Source organism: Triticum dicoccoides, chromosome 7A (genome assembly GCF_002162155.2).
Source record: "Triticum dicoccoides isolate Atlit2015 ecotype Zavitan chromosome 7A, WEW_v2.0, whole genome shotgun sequence".
Lineage (NCBI taxonomy): Eukaryota > Viridiplantae > Streptophyta > Magnoliopsida > Poales > Poaceae > Triticum > Triticum dicoccoides.
Window position 1 is genome coordinate 27,708,105 of NC_041392.1, and position 15,027 is coordinate 27,723,131.

Consider the following 15,027-nt stretch of genomic DNA (forward strand, 5'->3'; position numbering starts at 1 on the left):
GTTCTTAAGTAATTTGATTAATTGAACTTAAACTTATCATGAACTTAGTACCTGATAGTATCTTGCTTGTTTATGTTGATTGTAGATAGATGGCTCGTGCTGTTGTTCCGTTGAATTTTAATGCGTTCCTTGAGAAAGCAAAGTTGAAAGATGATGGTAGCAATTATACGGACTGGGTACGTAACTTGAGGATTATCCTCATTGCTGCACAGAAGAATTAGGTCCTGGAAGCACCGCTGGGTGCCAGGCCTGCTGCAGGAGCAACGCCGGATGTTATGAACGTCTGGCAGAGCAAAGCTGATGACTACTCGATAGTTCAGTGTGCCATGCTTTACGGCTTAGAATCGGGACTTCAACGACGTTTTGAACGTCATGGAGCATATGAGATGTTCGAGGAGTTGAAGTTAATATTTCAAGCAAATGCCCGGATTGAGAGATATGAAATCTCCAATAAGTTCTATAGCTGCAAGATGGAGGAGAATAGTTCTGTCAGTGAGCATATACTCAAAATGTCTGGGTATAATAATCACTTGATTCAATTGGGAGTTAATCTTCCGGATGATTGCGTCATTGACAGAATTCTCCAATCACTGCCACCAAGCTACAAGAGCTTCGTGATGAACTATAATATGCAAGGGGTGAACAAGACTATTCCCGAGCTCTTCGCAATGCTGAAAGCTGCGGAGGTAGAAATCAAGAAGGAGCATCAAGTGTTGATGGTTAACAAGACCACTACTTTCAAGAAAAAGGGCAAAGGGAAGAAGAAGGGGAACTTCAAGAAGAACAACAAGCAAGTTGCTACTCAGGAGAAGAAACCCAAATCTGGACCTAAGCCTGAAACTGAGTGCTTCTACTGCAAGCAGACTGGTCACTGGAAGCGGAACTGCCCCAAGTATTTGGCGGATAAGAAGGATGGCAAGGTGAACAAAGGTATATGTGATATACATGTTATTGATGTGTACCTTACTAGAGCTTGCAGTAGCACCTGGGTATTTGATACTGGTTCTGTTGCTAATATTTGCAACTCGAAACAGGGACTACGGATTAAGCGAACACTGGCAAAGGACGAGGTGACGATGCGCGTGGGAAATGGTTCCAAAGTCGATGTGATCGCAGTCGGCACGCTGCCTCTACATCTACCTTCGGGATTAGTATTAGACCTAAATAATTGTTATTTGGTGCCAGCATTGAGCATGAACATTATATCTGGATCTTGTTTAATGCGGGACAGTTATTCATTTAAATCGGAGAATAATGGTTGTTCTATTTATATGAGTAATATCTTTTATGGTCATGCACCCTTGAAGAGTGGTCTATTCTTATTAAATCTCGATAGTAGTAATACACATATTCATAATGTTGAAGCCAAAAGATGCAGAGTTGATAATGAAAGTGCAACTTATTTGTGGCACTGTCGTTTAGGTCATATCGGTGTAAAGCGCATGAAGAAACTCCATACTGATGGACTTTTGGAACCACTTGATTATGAATCACTTGGTACTTGCGAACCGTGCCTCATGGGAAAGATGACTAAAACACCGTTCTCCGGTACTATGGAGAGAGCAACAGATTTGTTGGAAATCATACATACCGATGTATGTGGTCCGATGAATTTTGAGGCTCGTGGCGGATATCGTTATTTTCTCACCTTCACAGATGATTTAAGCAGATATGGGTATATCTACTTAATGAAACATAAGTCTGAAACATTTGAAAATTTCAAAGAATTTCAGAGTGAAGTTGAAAATCATCGTAACAAGAAAATAAAGTTTCTACGATCTGATCGTGGAGGAGAATATTTGCGTTATGAGTTTGGTGTACATTTGAAAAACTGTGGAATAGTTTTGCAACTCACGCCACCCGGAACACCACAGCGTAATGGTGTGTCCGAACGTCGTAATCGTACTTTACTAGATATGGTGTGATCTATGATGTCTCTTACAGATTTACCACTATCGTTTTGGGGTTATGCTTTAGAGACGGCCGCATTCATGTTAAATAGGGCACCATCAAAATCCGTTGAGACGACGCCTTATGAACTATGGTTTGGCAAGAAACCAAAGTTGTCGTTTCTTAAAGTTTGGGGCTGCGATGCTTATGTGAAAAAGCTTCAACCTGATAAGCTCGAACCCAAATCGGAGAAATGTGTCTTCATAGGATACCCAAAGGAGACTGTTGGGTACACCTTCTATCACAGATCCGAAGGCAAGACATTCGTTGCTAAGAATGGATCCTTTCTAGAGAAGGAGTTTCTCTCGAAAGAAGTGAGTGGGAGGAAAGTAGAACTTGACGAGGTAACTGTACCTGCTCCCTTACTGGAAAGTAGTACGTCACAGAAAATTGTTTCAGTGACACCTACACTAGTTAGTGAGGAAGCTAATGATAATGATCATGAAACTTCCGATCAAGATACTACTGAACCTCGTAGATCAACCAGAGTAAGATCCGCACCAGAGTGGTACGGTAATCCTGTTCTGGAAGTCATGCTACTAGATCATGATGAACCTACAAACTATGAAGAAGCGATGGTGAGCCCAGATTCTGCAAAGTGGCTTGAAGCCATGAAATCTGAGATGGGATCCATGTATGAGAACAAAGTGTGGACTTTGGTTGACTTGCCCAATGATCGGCAAGCAATTGAGAATAAATGGATCTTCAAGAAGAAGACTGACGCTGATGGTAATGTTACTGTCTACAAAGCTCGACTTGTTGCAAAAGGTTTTCGGCAAGTTCAAGGGATTGACTACAATGAGACCTTCTCACCCGTAGCGATGCTTAAGTCCGTCCGAATCATGTTAGCGATTGTCGCATTTTATGATTATGAAATTTGGCAGATGGATGTCAAAACTGCATTCCTGAATGGATTTCTGGAAGAAGAGTTGTATATGATGCAACCGGAAGGTTTTGTCGGAGTTGGAATAAACGCTTTGATAGTGTGATCAAAGCATTTGGTTTTATACAGACTTTCGGAGAAGGCTGTGTTTACAAGAAAGTGAGTGGGAGCTCTGTAGCATTTCTGATATTATATGTGGATGACATATTACTAATTGGAAATGATATAGAATTTCTGGATAGCATAAAGGGATACTTGAATAAGAGTTTTTCAATGAAAGACCTCGGTGAAGCTGCTTACATATTAGGCATTAAGATCTATAGAGATAGATCAAGACACTTAATTGGACTTTCACAAAGCACATACCTTGACAAAGTTTTGAAGAAGTTCAAAATGGATCAAGCAAAGAAAGGGTTCTTGCCTGTGTTACAAGGTGTGAAGTTGAGTAAGACTCAATGCCCGACCACTGCAGAAGATAGAGAGAAAATGAAAGATGTTCCCTATGCTTCAGCCATAGGCTCTATCATGTATGCAATGTTGTGTACCAGACCTGATGTGTGCCTTGCTATAAGTTTAGCAGGGAGGTACCAAAGTAATCCAGGAGTGGATCACTGGACAGTGGTCAAGAACATCCTGAAATACCTGAAAAGGACTAAGGATATGTTTCTCGTATATGGAGGTGACAAAGAGCTCACCGTAAAAGGTTACGTTGATGCAAGCTTTGACACTGATCCGGACAATTCTAAATTGCAAACCGGATACGTGTTTACATTAAACGGTGGAGCTATCAGTTGGTGCAGTTCTAAACAAAGCGTCGTAGCGGGATCTACATGTGAAGCGGAGTACATAGCTGCTTCGGAAGCAGCAAACGAAGGAGTCTGGATGAAGGAGTTCATATCCGATCTAGGTGTCATACCTAGTGCATCGGGTCCAATGAAAATCTTTTGTGACAATACTGGTGCAATTGCCTTGGCAAAGGAATCCAGATTTCACAAAAGGACCAAACACATCAAGAGACGCTTCAATTCCATCCGGGATCTAGTCCAGGTGGGAGACATATACGGATCTGAATGTTGCAGACCCGTTGACTAAGCCTCTTCCACGAGCAAAACATGATCAGCACCAAAGCTCCATGGGTGTTAGAATCATTACAGTGTAATCTAGATTATTGACTCTAGTGCAAGTGGGAGACTGAAGGAAATAAGCCCTAGAGGCAATAATAAAGTTATTATTTATTTCCTTATATCATGATAAATGTTTATTATTCATGCTAGAATTGTATTAACCGGAAACATAATACATGTGTGAATACATAGACAAACTTAGTGTCACTAGTATGCCTCTACTTGACTAGCTCGTTAATCAAAGATGGTTATGTTTCCTGACCATGAACAAAGTGTTGTTATTTGATTAACGAGGTCGCATCATTAGTTGAATGATCTGATTGACATGACCCATTCCATTAGCTTAGCACCCGATCGTTTAGTATGTTGCTATTGCTTTCTTCATGACTTATACATGTTCCTACAACTATGAGATTATGCAACTCCCGTTTACCGGAGGAACACTTTGGGTACTACCAAACGTCACAACGGAACTGGGTGATTATAAAGGAGTATTACAGGTGTCTCCAAAGGTACATGTTGGGTTGGCGTATTTCGAGATTAGGATTTGTCACTCCGATTGTCAGAGAGGTATCTCTGGGCCCTCTCGGTAATGCACATCACATAAGCCTTGCAAGCATTACAACTAATATGTTAGTTGTGAGATGATGTATTACGGAACGAGTAAAGAGACTTGCCGGTAACGAGATTGAACTAGGCATTGGATACCGACGATCGAATCTCGGGCAAGTAACATACCGATGACAAAGGGAACAACGTATGTTGTTATGCGGTCTGACCGATAAAGATCTTCGTAGAATATGTAGGAGCCAATATGGGCATCCAGGTCCCGCTATTGGTTATTGACCGGAGACGTGTCTCGGTCATGTCTACATTGTTCTCGAACCCGTAGGGTCCGCACGCTTAAGGTTACGATGATAGTTATATTATGAGTTTATGCATTTTGATGTACCAAAGATTGTTCGGAGTCCCGGATGTGATCACGGACATGACGAGGAGTCTCGAAATGGTCGAGACATAAAGATTGATATATTGGAAGCCTATGTTTGGATATCGGAAGTGTTCCGGGTGAAATCGGGATTTTACCGGAGTACCGGGAGGTTAGTGGAACCCCCCGGGAGCCATATGGGCCTTCATGGGCCTTAGTGGAAAGGAGAAAGGGGCAGCCCAAGGTGGCCACGCGCCTCCCCCCTCCCCTAGTCCTATTATGACTAGGAGAGGTGGCCGGCCCCCCTCTCTCTCTTTCCCCCTCGGGGAATCCTAGTCCAACTAGGATTGGGGGGGAGTCCTACTCCCGGAAGGAGGAGGACTCCTCCTGCGCCCTCCTCCTGGCCGGCGCCCCCCTCCCCCTTGGCTCCTTTATATACTGAGGCAGAGGCACCCCAGAAACACACAAGTTTATCCACGTGATCTATTCCTTAGCCGTGTGCGGTGCCCCCAGCCACCATATTCCTCGATAATACTGTAGCGGAGTTTAGGCGAAGCCCTGCTGCTGTACTGCATCAGATCGTCACCACGCCGTCGTGCTGACGGAACTCTTCCCCGACACTTTGCTGGATCGGAGTCCGGGGATCGTCATCGAGCTGAACATGTGCTCGAACTCGGAGGTGCCGTAGTTTCGGTGCTTGATCGGTTGGATCGTGAAGACGTACGACTACTTCCTGTACGTCGTGTCAACGCTTCCGCAGTCGGTCTGCGTGGGTACATAGACAACACTCTCCCCTCTCGTTGTTATGCATCACATGATCTTGCGTGTGTGTAGGAAATTTTTTGAAATTACTATGAAACCCAACAATGACGAGGTGGCGTTCGAGGGCCCAATAGGCGCTGGTTCTTCATCGTCTCCTTCATCGGCGTCCATACAGTCGATGTCTCCGGAGTCGAAGTCGAGTATGTCGGTTAAATTGTCGACAGTGGCTACAAAGTGGGTGGTGGGTGGGCCTTGAATTTCTTCATCGTTCGCATCCCAATCTCGCTGACTATAGTCCGGCCAGGGCTCTCCTAATAAAGAGAGAGACTTCAATGACTTCAGGATATCGCCCAAAGGCGAGTGCTGAAAGATGTCCGCGGCAGTGGACTCCATAATCGGCACCCAATCAGATTCGATTGGCAGGGGCGTGGAGGGTTCGAAGTCCGGAGAGGAGTCCGGCTCCTTGGAGTCATGAGTCTCACAGAGTACGGGGCTGGTGCTTGGCTCAATCGTTGTTGGGGTCGCAGCCCCCGAGGTGGCGTCCAACCACCCATCCTCGATCGGCGCAGTTGGCTCCGAACTAAGGGCACTATTCGGCGGCAGAGCTAGATCATGCTCGTCGTGACAGTGCGGCGCGCTTGGCAGTGGCTCGAATCCGTCGAAGATCAAGTCTCCGCGGATGTCAGCCGTGTAGTTTAAATTTCCAAATCTGACCTGACGGCCAGGGGCGTAGCTTTCGATCTGCTCCAGACGGCCAAGCGAATTGGCCCGCAGTGCGAAGCCACCGAAGACGAAGATCTGTCCAGGGAGGAAGGTCTCACCCTGGACTGCATCGCTATCGATGATCGTAGGAGCCATCGAGCCTGACGGCGACGACACAGAGGAACTCTCAATGAAAGCACCAATGTCGGTGTCAAAACCGGTGGATCTCGGGTAGGGGGTCCCAAACTGTGCGTCTAGGCCGGATGGTAACAGGAGACAAGGGACACGAAGTTTTACCCAGGTTCGGTCCCTCTCGATGGAGGTAAAACCCTATGTCCTGCTTGATTAATATTGATGATATGGGCAGTACAAGAGTTGATCTACCACGAGATCGAGGAGGCTAAACCCTAGAAGCTAGCCTATGGTATGATTGTTGATGTGTATGTTGTCCTACGGACTAAAACCCTCCGGTTATATAGACACCGGGTAGGGTTAGGGTTACATAGAGTCGGTTACAATGGTAGGAGATCTGCATATCCGTATCGCCAAGCTTGCCTTCCACGCCAAGGAAAGTCCCTACCGGACACGGGACGAAGTCTTCAATCATGTATCTTCATAATCCAGGAGTCCGGCTGAAGGTATAGTCCGGCCATCTGAATACCCCCTAATCCAGGACTCCCTCACCCCCTTTATAAGGGGACAAAGTTTTTGCTTTTTCCCTCTCGTGCTCAATCGAACCCTTCCCCCGCCTTGAGTTCTAACACCCAAAGCCCAGGTTAGGTGCTCCGGATCTTCAACCATGTCCGGATCCAGCCTTCATGGCCGATGGACGCCCTCCTCTATTATAGAAAAGGACATTAAGAAGTTGAGGGAGGCCAGATACCTGACCGCCGAGGTATCGCATCGGCTGCCTGCTCGAGGGCAGATCATCCCTACCCCCGAACCCAACGAGAACGTTGTGTTCGTCTCCCACTTCCTTCGAGGTCTAGGCCTCACTCTGGATCCTTTCATCAGAGGATAGATGTTCTATTACGGGCTAGATTTCCATGATCTAGCTCCGGACTCCTTTCTCCATATCTCGACATTTATTGCCGTGTGTGAAGCCTTCCTCCGCGTTACCCCTCACTTCGGCTTGTGGCTCAAGACCTTTGAAGTAAAGCCGAAGATGATCGAGGGGCAGCAAGCAGCGTGCGGAGGTGCATCAATAGGCAGGATGGCAGGAGCTCCATGGCCGAAAGGTTCCTTTCCAGAGGTGTCCGAATTATGGCAACGGGAGTGGTTTTACGTCCCCAGAAGTGCCAAGTGGGCGGCTGCCCCCGCTTTCCGCTCGGGCCCCCCACCACAACTGATGTCATGGATTAGCAGAGGTCTGAGCTGGGCTCCAGCCAAGGACGTGCCAATACTGCAAAGTCGGATCCGAGATCTCTTTGTGGGAGATTTTAGTTTGGTTGCGGTAATACAAGTTATGCTGGTTCGTCAAGTCCAGCCTTGCAAACGCGGGCCCCTTCGCTTGTGGGAGTTCAACCCAGAGGGACCACGTGCCATTCAAAGTTTCCTCGGCCTGACGCACGAGGAGATGTACAAGTCATTCTTCGGACCTCAAGTAGAATGTCCGGATATTGCCGAGGACGTGGGCCTGAGCAGTAACCGCGCCGCCGAACAAGTAAGAAATCCTCTAGCCGAAAAAACTATCTTTTATTCGAAGTTATTTCTGAGAGTTTGCTTTTTGACCAGGACTGGCTAACAAAGGCGAAGATGATTCGGTGTTTGGCCCCCCTCCCTGAGGGTTTGGAAAATCCGGTATTGGAAAAGATGCTCGAGGTCGCACCTTGCCCGGAGCCCTTGAAGGAAGATACTGGGGGGATAATACGGGCGGATGCGGGCCCCCATCGCTGCCCGTTCCAACCGAGGGAACGAGCGTCTCCACGAAGAAGGACGACCGGGGGAGGAAAAGGACTGCTTCTGAGGATCAGGAAGCCGAAGCCTTCAAACGGGAGAAGAAGTCTCCCATGGAGGGTCCTGCCTCGGGGGGTGCTTTTGCCGCGCAAAGTCCGCTTGAGAGGCTCATCCTCGTCTTCGCTTGGTGTATCCTCCCACTTGTGTACGGCGTTGAGCATACCAGATTGCTTGAAGACCCAACATTCTTTGTGGGTATGATTAGCAGGTTTACCAGGGGTGCTATGGGTCTGACATATTTGGTCCAGAATTTTGGTTAGGCTGGACAGTTCGTCTCTAGCGCCTTTAGAGGGCGGCTTTTGCTGACCTAGCCGAGAGCTTTTGAATTTGGCGTTTACTGTCGTGCTCTTCATGTTGTCTTCTTTATTCCAACGTTTGTTACTGCTGTTGCGCCATGATTTCCCGTTTCCATCTCTAACTTCAGATGTACTGGGGTCGCTGGTGCTGCATCTGGCTAGCCAGCTGTCCTCACCCGCGCAAAAGTGGTCATGAGGCTTGTTAATGCTGCCATTATTTTCGGCTTTTCTTGGCTGAGGTGTCTGGCGAGCTATTCGTCACGGACGCTATGCTTAAAAGCTGCCAAGGATTCGGCGTCCGGACAGTCGACAATTTGGTTCTTTTTAGTAAGAAACCTGTTCCAAAGTTTTCGGGCTGACTCTTCGGGCTGTTGAGTTATATGACTCAGATCGTCCGCGTCCGGAGGTCGGACATAAGTCCCTTGAAAATTTGACCGAAAAGCGTCTTCGAGCTCTTCCCAGCTTCCAATGGAGTTTTCGGGGAGGCCTTTAAGCCAATGACGAGCTGGCCCTTTGAGCTTGAGGGGTAAGTACTTGATGGCATGGAGATCATCTCCTTGAGCCATATGGATGTGGAGGATATAATCCTCAATCCTGACCCCAGGGTCTGTTGTTCCGTCGTATGCCTCTATGTCTACGGGTTTGAATCCCTCTGGAAATTCATGGTCTAGCACCTCATCGGTGAAACATAGGGGATGTGCGGCACCCCTGTATCTGGGTGTACCACATTGTTCGGATGTTTGTTGTGTTACATTGTATGCTGGGGCGCGCTTCCTTGGTCCATAGATGGATCTGGTTGTGCCGTCCTTTTGGTGCGAGCCCTCACGTGGATCGCGTATTGGCTTGTGAGCAGTGTTGTTTGCCGCTCGATGTTGGCCGTGAGGTCGTCTATCCGGCCAGGTGGCTATTTTGATTTTTGGTTGTGGGGGGTCTGAGGCCTCCTCATCGAATTCAGGTAGCAACTTCCGCTTTGGGTAGCTCTTGGTGGGGCGATTGTCGCAGTACCTCGCTGTTGTGTTGAGTGCTTTACTCCATCTGAGTTGGAGTGTGTCTTGCGCAGCCTTGAGCCTTTGTTTCTGCTTTTTCAGACTCCTCGCGGTGGCAACAAACCTTTGACAAGCATTCTGCTGCTCCGGGTGCCTGTCCAGCGTTATGTCGCCCAGACTATTATCTTTGATAGAATTGCTTTGTTCGGTTTGATTCTACGTATTGCCGTGGTCCTGTAGTAGTTCGCCCTGCTCCAACGCTGGGTCTGTATGATCGTTATTTCTGTCGAGGCAGGATTTGGGGCGGCGCTTGCGCCGCCACTTTGACTGCTTCTTGAGGGAACAAGCCTTCGGTGCGTCCTTCCGTTCCTCGTCATCATCTTTTTTTTTGGTGTGTCCACCATGTATACGTCATATGATGAAGTGGACGTCCAGCGCCCTATGGGCGGTGGTTCCTCTTCGCCTACCGCATCGTCCTCTATATGGTGGATGTCTTTGGAGTCGAAGTCGATCATGTTGGTTGAGTCATCGACGATGGCTATTAAGTGGGTGGTGGGTGGGCGTCGAATTACTTCATCGTCCCCATCCCAATCCTGTTGGCCATAATCCGGCCAGGGCTCTCCTGACAAAGAGAGAGACCTTAGTGAATTCAGAATGTCGCCGAAGGGCGAGTGCTGAAAGATATCCGCGGCGGTGAATTCTATGATCGGTGCCCAATCGGATTCGATTGACAGGGGCGCAGGCGGTTCGGAGTCAGAAAAAGAGTCCGGCACCTTGGAGTCACGGGCTGCGCAGAGGGGTATGCTGGTGTTCGGCTCAATCGCCATTGAGACTGCAGCCCCTGAGGCGGTGTCTAACCACCTGTCCTTGATTGGCGCAGTTGGCTCCGGACTAAGGGTCGGAGCTGATGCGGGCGCGGCTTCTGGGGTACTATTCGGCGGCAGAGCTAGGTCATACCCATTGCGACAGTGCGGCGTGCCTGGCTGTGGATCGAATCCATCAAAGATCCAGTCTCCGCGGATGTCGGGCATGTAGTTCAAACTTCCAAATCTGACCTGATGGCCAGGGGCGTAGCTTTCAATCTGCTCCAGATGGCCAAGCGAATTAGCCCGCAGTGCAAAACCGCCGAATACGAAGATCTGTCCGGGGAGAAAAGTCTCACCCTGGACCGCATCGCTATCGATGATAGTAGGAGCCATCAAGCCTAACGGCGACGACACAAAGGAACTCTCAATGAAAGCACCAATGTCGGTGTCAATACCGGCGGATCTCGGGTAGGAGGTCCCGAACTGTGCGTCTAGGCCGGACGGTAACAGGAGGCAGGGGACACGAAGTTTTACCCAGGTTCGGGCCCTCTTGATGGAGGTAAAACCCTACGTCCTGCTTGATTAATATTGATGATATGGGTAGTACAAGAGTAGATCTACCATGAGATCAGAGAGGCTAAACCCTAGAAGCTAGCCTATGGTATGATTGTATGTTGTGATTGTTGTCCTACGGACTAAAACCCTTCGGTTTATATAAAGACCGGAGAGGGTTAGGGTTACACAAGGTCGGTTACAAAGGATGAGATATCCATATTCGTATTGCCTAGCTTGCCTTCCACGCCAATGTAAAACCCTCGATGCGACTATATCTCCCACGTGTCGAGGCACGACTTAGAGGCATAATCGCATTGAAGGCATAAGTCACAAGTTAGGCAATAATCACAACATCCCATGTAATATGAATAATAAAGGGAAGATAACATAGTTGGCTTACACTCGCCACGTCAATCAAGTACATAAATAACATTACATCATCCAAACACTCATGGCCCGACTATGGCGCCAAAATAAAAGAGAACCCAACATGCGACAACGGTCCCGTTCACCCCCAACTGGGCCCCACTACTGATCATTGGGAAGGGAAACATAGTAACGTTGAGAGTCTTCATCGAACTCCCACTTGAGCTCAAACGCGTCTCCTGGAGCGGAATCATCAGGCCCTGCACCTGGTGTAATAGTAATCTGTGAGCCACAGGGACTCAGCAATCTCGCACCCTCGCGATCAAGACTATTTAAGCTTATAGGTAAGCCAAGGTAAATATATGTGGAGCTGCAGCAAGCGACTAGCAAGTATGGTGGCTAACTTATTCGCAAAGGAGAGCGAGACGGGGAGGCAAAGCGCGAGCGAGAAACTAGAGAGCAACCTGCGCTAACATTACTCCAACACCGTGTCCTCTTCCCGGACTCCGCCGAGAAGAGGCCATCACGGTAACACACCCAGTTGATTCGTTTTAATTAAGTTAAGGTTCAAGTTATCTACAAGCGGACATTAACAAATTCCCATCTGCCCATAACCGCGGGCACGGCTTTCAAAAGTTCAAATCCCTGCAGGGGAGTCCCAACTTAGCCCATGACAAGCTCTCATGGTCAACGAAGGAATAGAACTCCTCCCAAGACATTCCGATCAGACTCGGTATCTCAGTTCTTCAAGACACTTTGACAGGTTAAAACAAGACCAGCAACACCGCCCGAATGTGCCGACAAATCCCGATAGGAGCTGCACATATCTCGTTCTCAGGGCACACTCAGACGAGACTAGCTACGAGTAAAACCAACCCTCAAGTTTCCCCGAGGTGGCCCCGCAGGTAGCTCAGTTCGGACCAACACTTAGAGGAGCACTGGCCCGGGGGGGTTAAAATAAGATGACCCTTGGGCTCCGGTAACCCAAGGGAAAAAGAGGCTATGTGGCAAATGGTAAAACCTAGGTTGGGCATTGCTGGAAAAGCTTTAATCAAGGCGAACTATCAAGGGGTTCCCATTATAACCCAACCGCGTAAGGAACGCAAAATCCGGGAACATAACACTGATATGACGGAAACTAGGGCGACAAGAGTGGAACAAAACACTAGGCGAGAGGCCGAGCCTTCCACCCTTTACCAAGTATATAGATGCATTAAGATAACAAGATAATATAATGATATCCCAACAAGTAAATAAATGTTCCAACAAGGAACGGCCTTCCAATCTTCACCTGCAACTAGCAACGCTATAAGAGGGGCTGAGCAAAGCGGCAACATAGCCAATCAAAGGTTTGCTAGGACAATGGTGGGTTAGAGGTTTGACATGGCAATTTGGGAGGCTTGAAATAAAGTGATAGGCATCGTAGCAATGGCATAGCAAAAGAGCGAGCAAACTAGCATAGCAAAGATAGTAGTGATTTCGAGGGTATGATCATCTTGCCTGCACAGTTGTCAGAGTTGACTGGATCCTCAAAAGCAAACTCAACGGGCTCCTCATTAGCGAACTCGTCTCCCGGCTCTACCCAAACAAGACAAACAAGCAACAAGGATAAAATCAATCACATGCAAACTCAAACAACGCAATGCAAAGATGGTATGCTATGCGGGATGTGATGAGGGATGCGATATGCAAGATATGACAGGAAATGCATGAACCTGGCCTCAACTTGGAAATCCAAACGTGCCACTGGAAATATGAGATGAAATCTCTTGAAAACGATATAAAGAACGCCGGAATCGGAGTTACGGTTTGGAAATGGCAAGCGATTCAAATATGACACCGGTCTGCGATTTACAGCAATGAGATGAGATGAAAATGCTACAGCAACCAACCATGACAACAAAATACATGGCAGGGATGCATTCAAGATACTTAACAAAAGTCTAGCACTGAGCTACAGCCAATTCATCCATTAATAGGTTCAAACAATCATGGCACAAATGCATATGGCAAACAGATCTCAGACTTAGTGAAATCAACACTTGTCTGGAATTTCAGATCAGGTAGCACTCTTCGGAGCAACAAAACTACATGCTACAGGACCTGAACATGGCAAAGTAAAGCATGGAATGGAGCTACTCAAAGAGCTTAACAAAAGTCCCTTAGTGACCTTGAGCCAAAAGGGATCAGAAAATACAATTGCAAGCATGTGAACATAGCAAAAACATAATCAGTTTTCAGACTTAGTGAAAACTGGCACATGCTAAAAAATAACTCAAGTAGGCATGTTTACGAGCTCGATGCACTCACTATGGTGCAAGTCATGACAAGATAAGCATACATATATCAAGAACATACAAAATTCAAGCTAGACATGGCAAGAACAATAGCATAGCATGCACGGATCAACTACAACATCATCGGCAAAATTGCAAACAAGTTGACAATCTGCCCAGATTCACAAAGTAGCAAAAGTAAAGCTCGATTGACTCAAGGTAGGGTGCTCCATAATTGCAAACAAAGGCATGGATGGATAGATCACTACAATATTAACAAAATATCCTTACTGATCATCCTCAAAAGAGGCACGGATCACTAGGAAACAACATGAACATATGACAACATGAGATAAACAGCTCAAGGACATAGTGAAATTGCTAAGTCCTTGAAAACAGAATTAGCAAGTGCACCACTTTGTAAGCTTGTGCTAGTCACCACACACATCACAAAAAAATACATGGGTTGCACCTCTGGAAAGATGACAAAACCCTTAATAAAACACATGTAGAGCATCAGGGCATAGCATGCACACATTAATCATGGCAAAAATGACAAAAACCTAAATGGAGTAGCATATCTGACAATTAACTCAAATAGCCCTCTTCTAACAGCATTTCGGGCATCAAGATGAGCTCAAATGAAAATGATGCAATGGAATGAAATGATGTACTCTCCGAGATGAACATTTTGATATGCTATATGCATGAATCGGAGCTACGGATGCAAAGATACGGAGCCGTGAACATGAGCACATGGATCTGCAATTCCGAGGACTTAGACGAAAAATTGAACCTCTCCGGGACAAATCTAGGGTTTCGCCGGGTGCGGAATCCGAGGTTCGCCGGGATCCCACTGGAGCTCTTGCCGTACGACAAGGGAGAAGACGCCGGGGCTACGGGCGCCGACGACCGAGGCGACGAGGGGCGGAGGCGGCGGCGGTGGTGGTGAGCTCGCCGGGCGGTGAGACGCGCGGCCGGGCGGCGGCGACCGGAGAAGGAGGCGAGGCGGCGCTGGGCTGCCACGTCCGGGGAAGAAGGAGGCGCGGGAGGCGGCTTCACCGGGCGGCTGGGCGAGGCGAGGTGGGCCTCGGGGGCCGGCCACGGGCCTCCCGGGCCTGGCGGCGGAGTGGAACGGCGGCGGAGGCGGGGCCAATGGTGGCGTGCCACGTGGCGGCAGCGGGGCGGACCGGACGTGTCCGTCGGTGGCGAGATGTGTCTGGTGCGCGCGAAGACGAATGGATCTAGGGTTTCGGAGGGGAAGGAGAAGGAGATTTTCAGGGGATCTTTAAATAGGCATAGGAGGAGCTAGGAGAGTCCAAATGAGGTGCAGTTTTCGGCCACGCGATCGTGATCGAACGCTCTAGATGATGGAGCAGAGTTAGGTGGGTTTTGGGCCAAATTGGAGGGGTGTTGGGCTGCAACACACATGAGGCC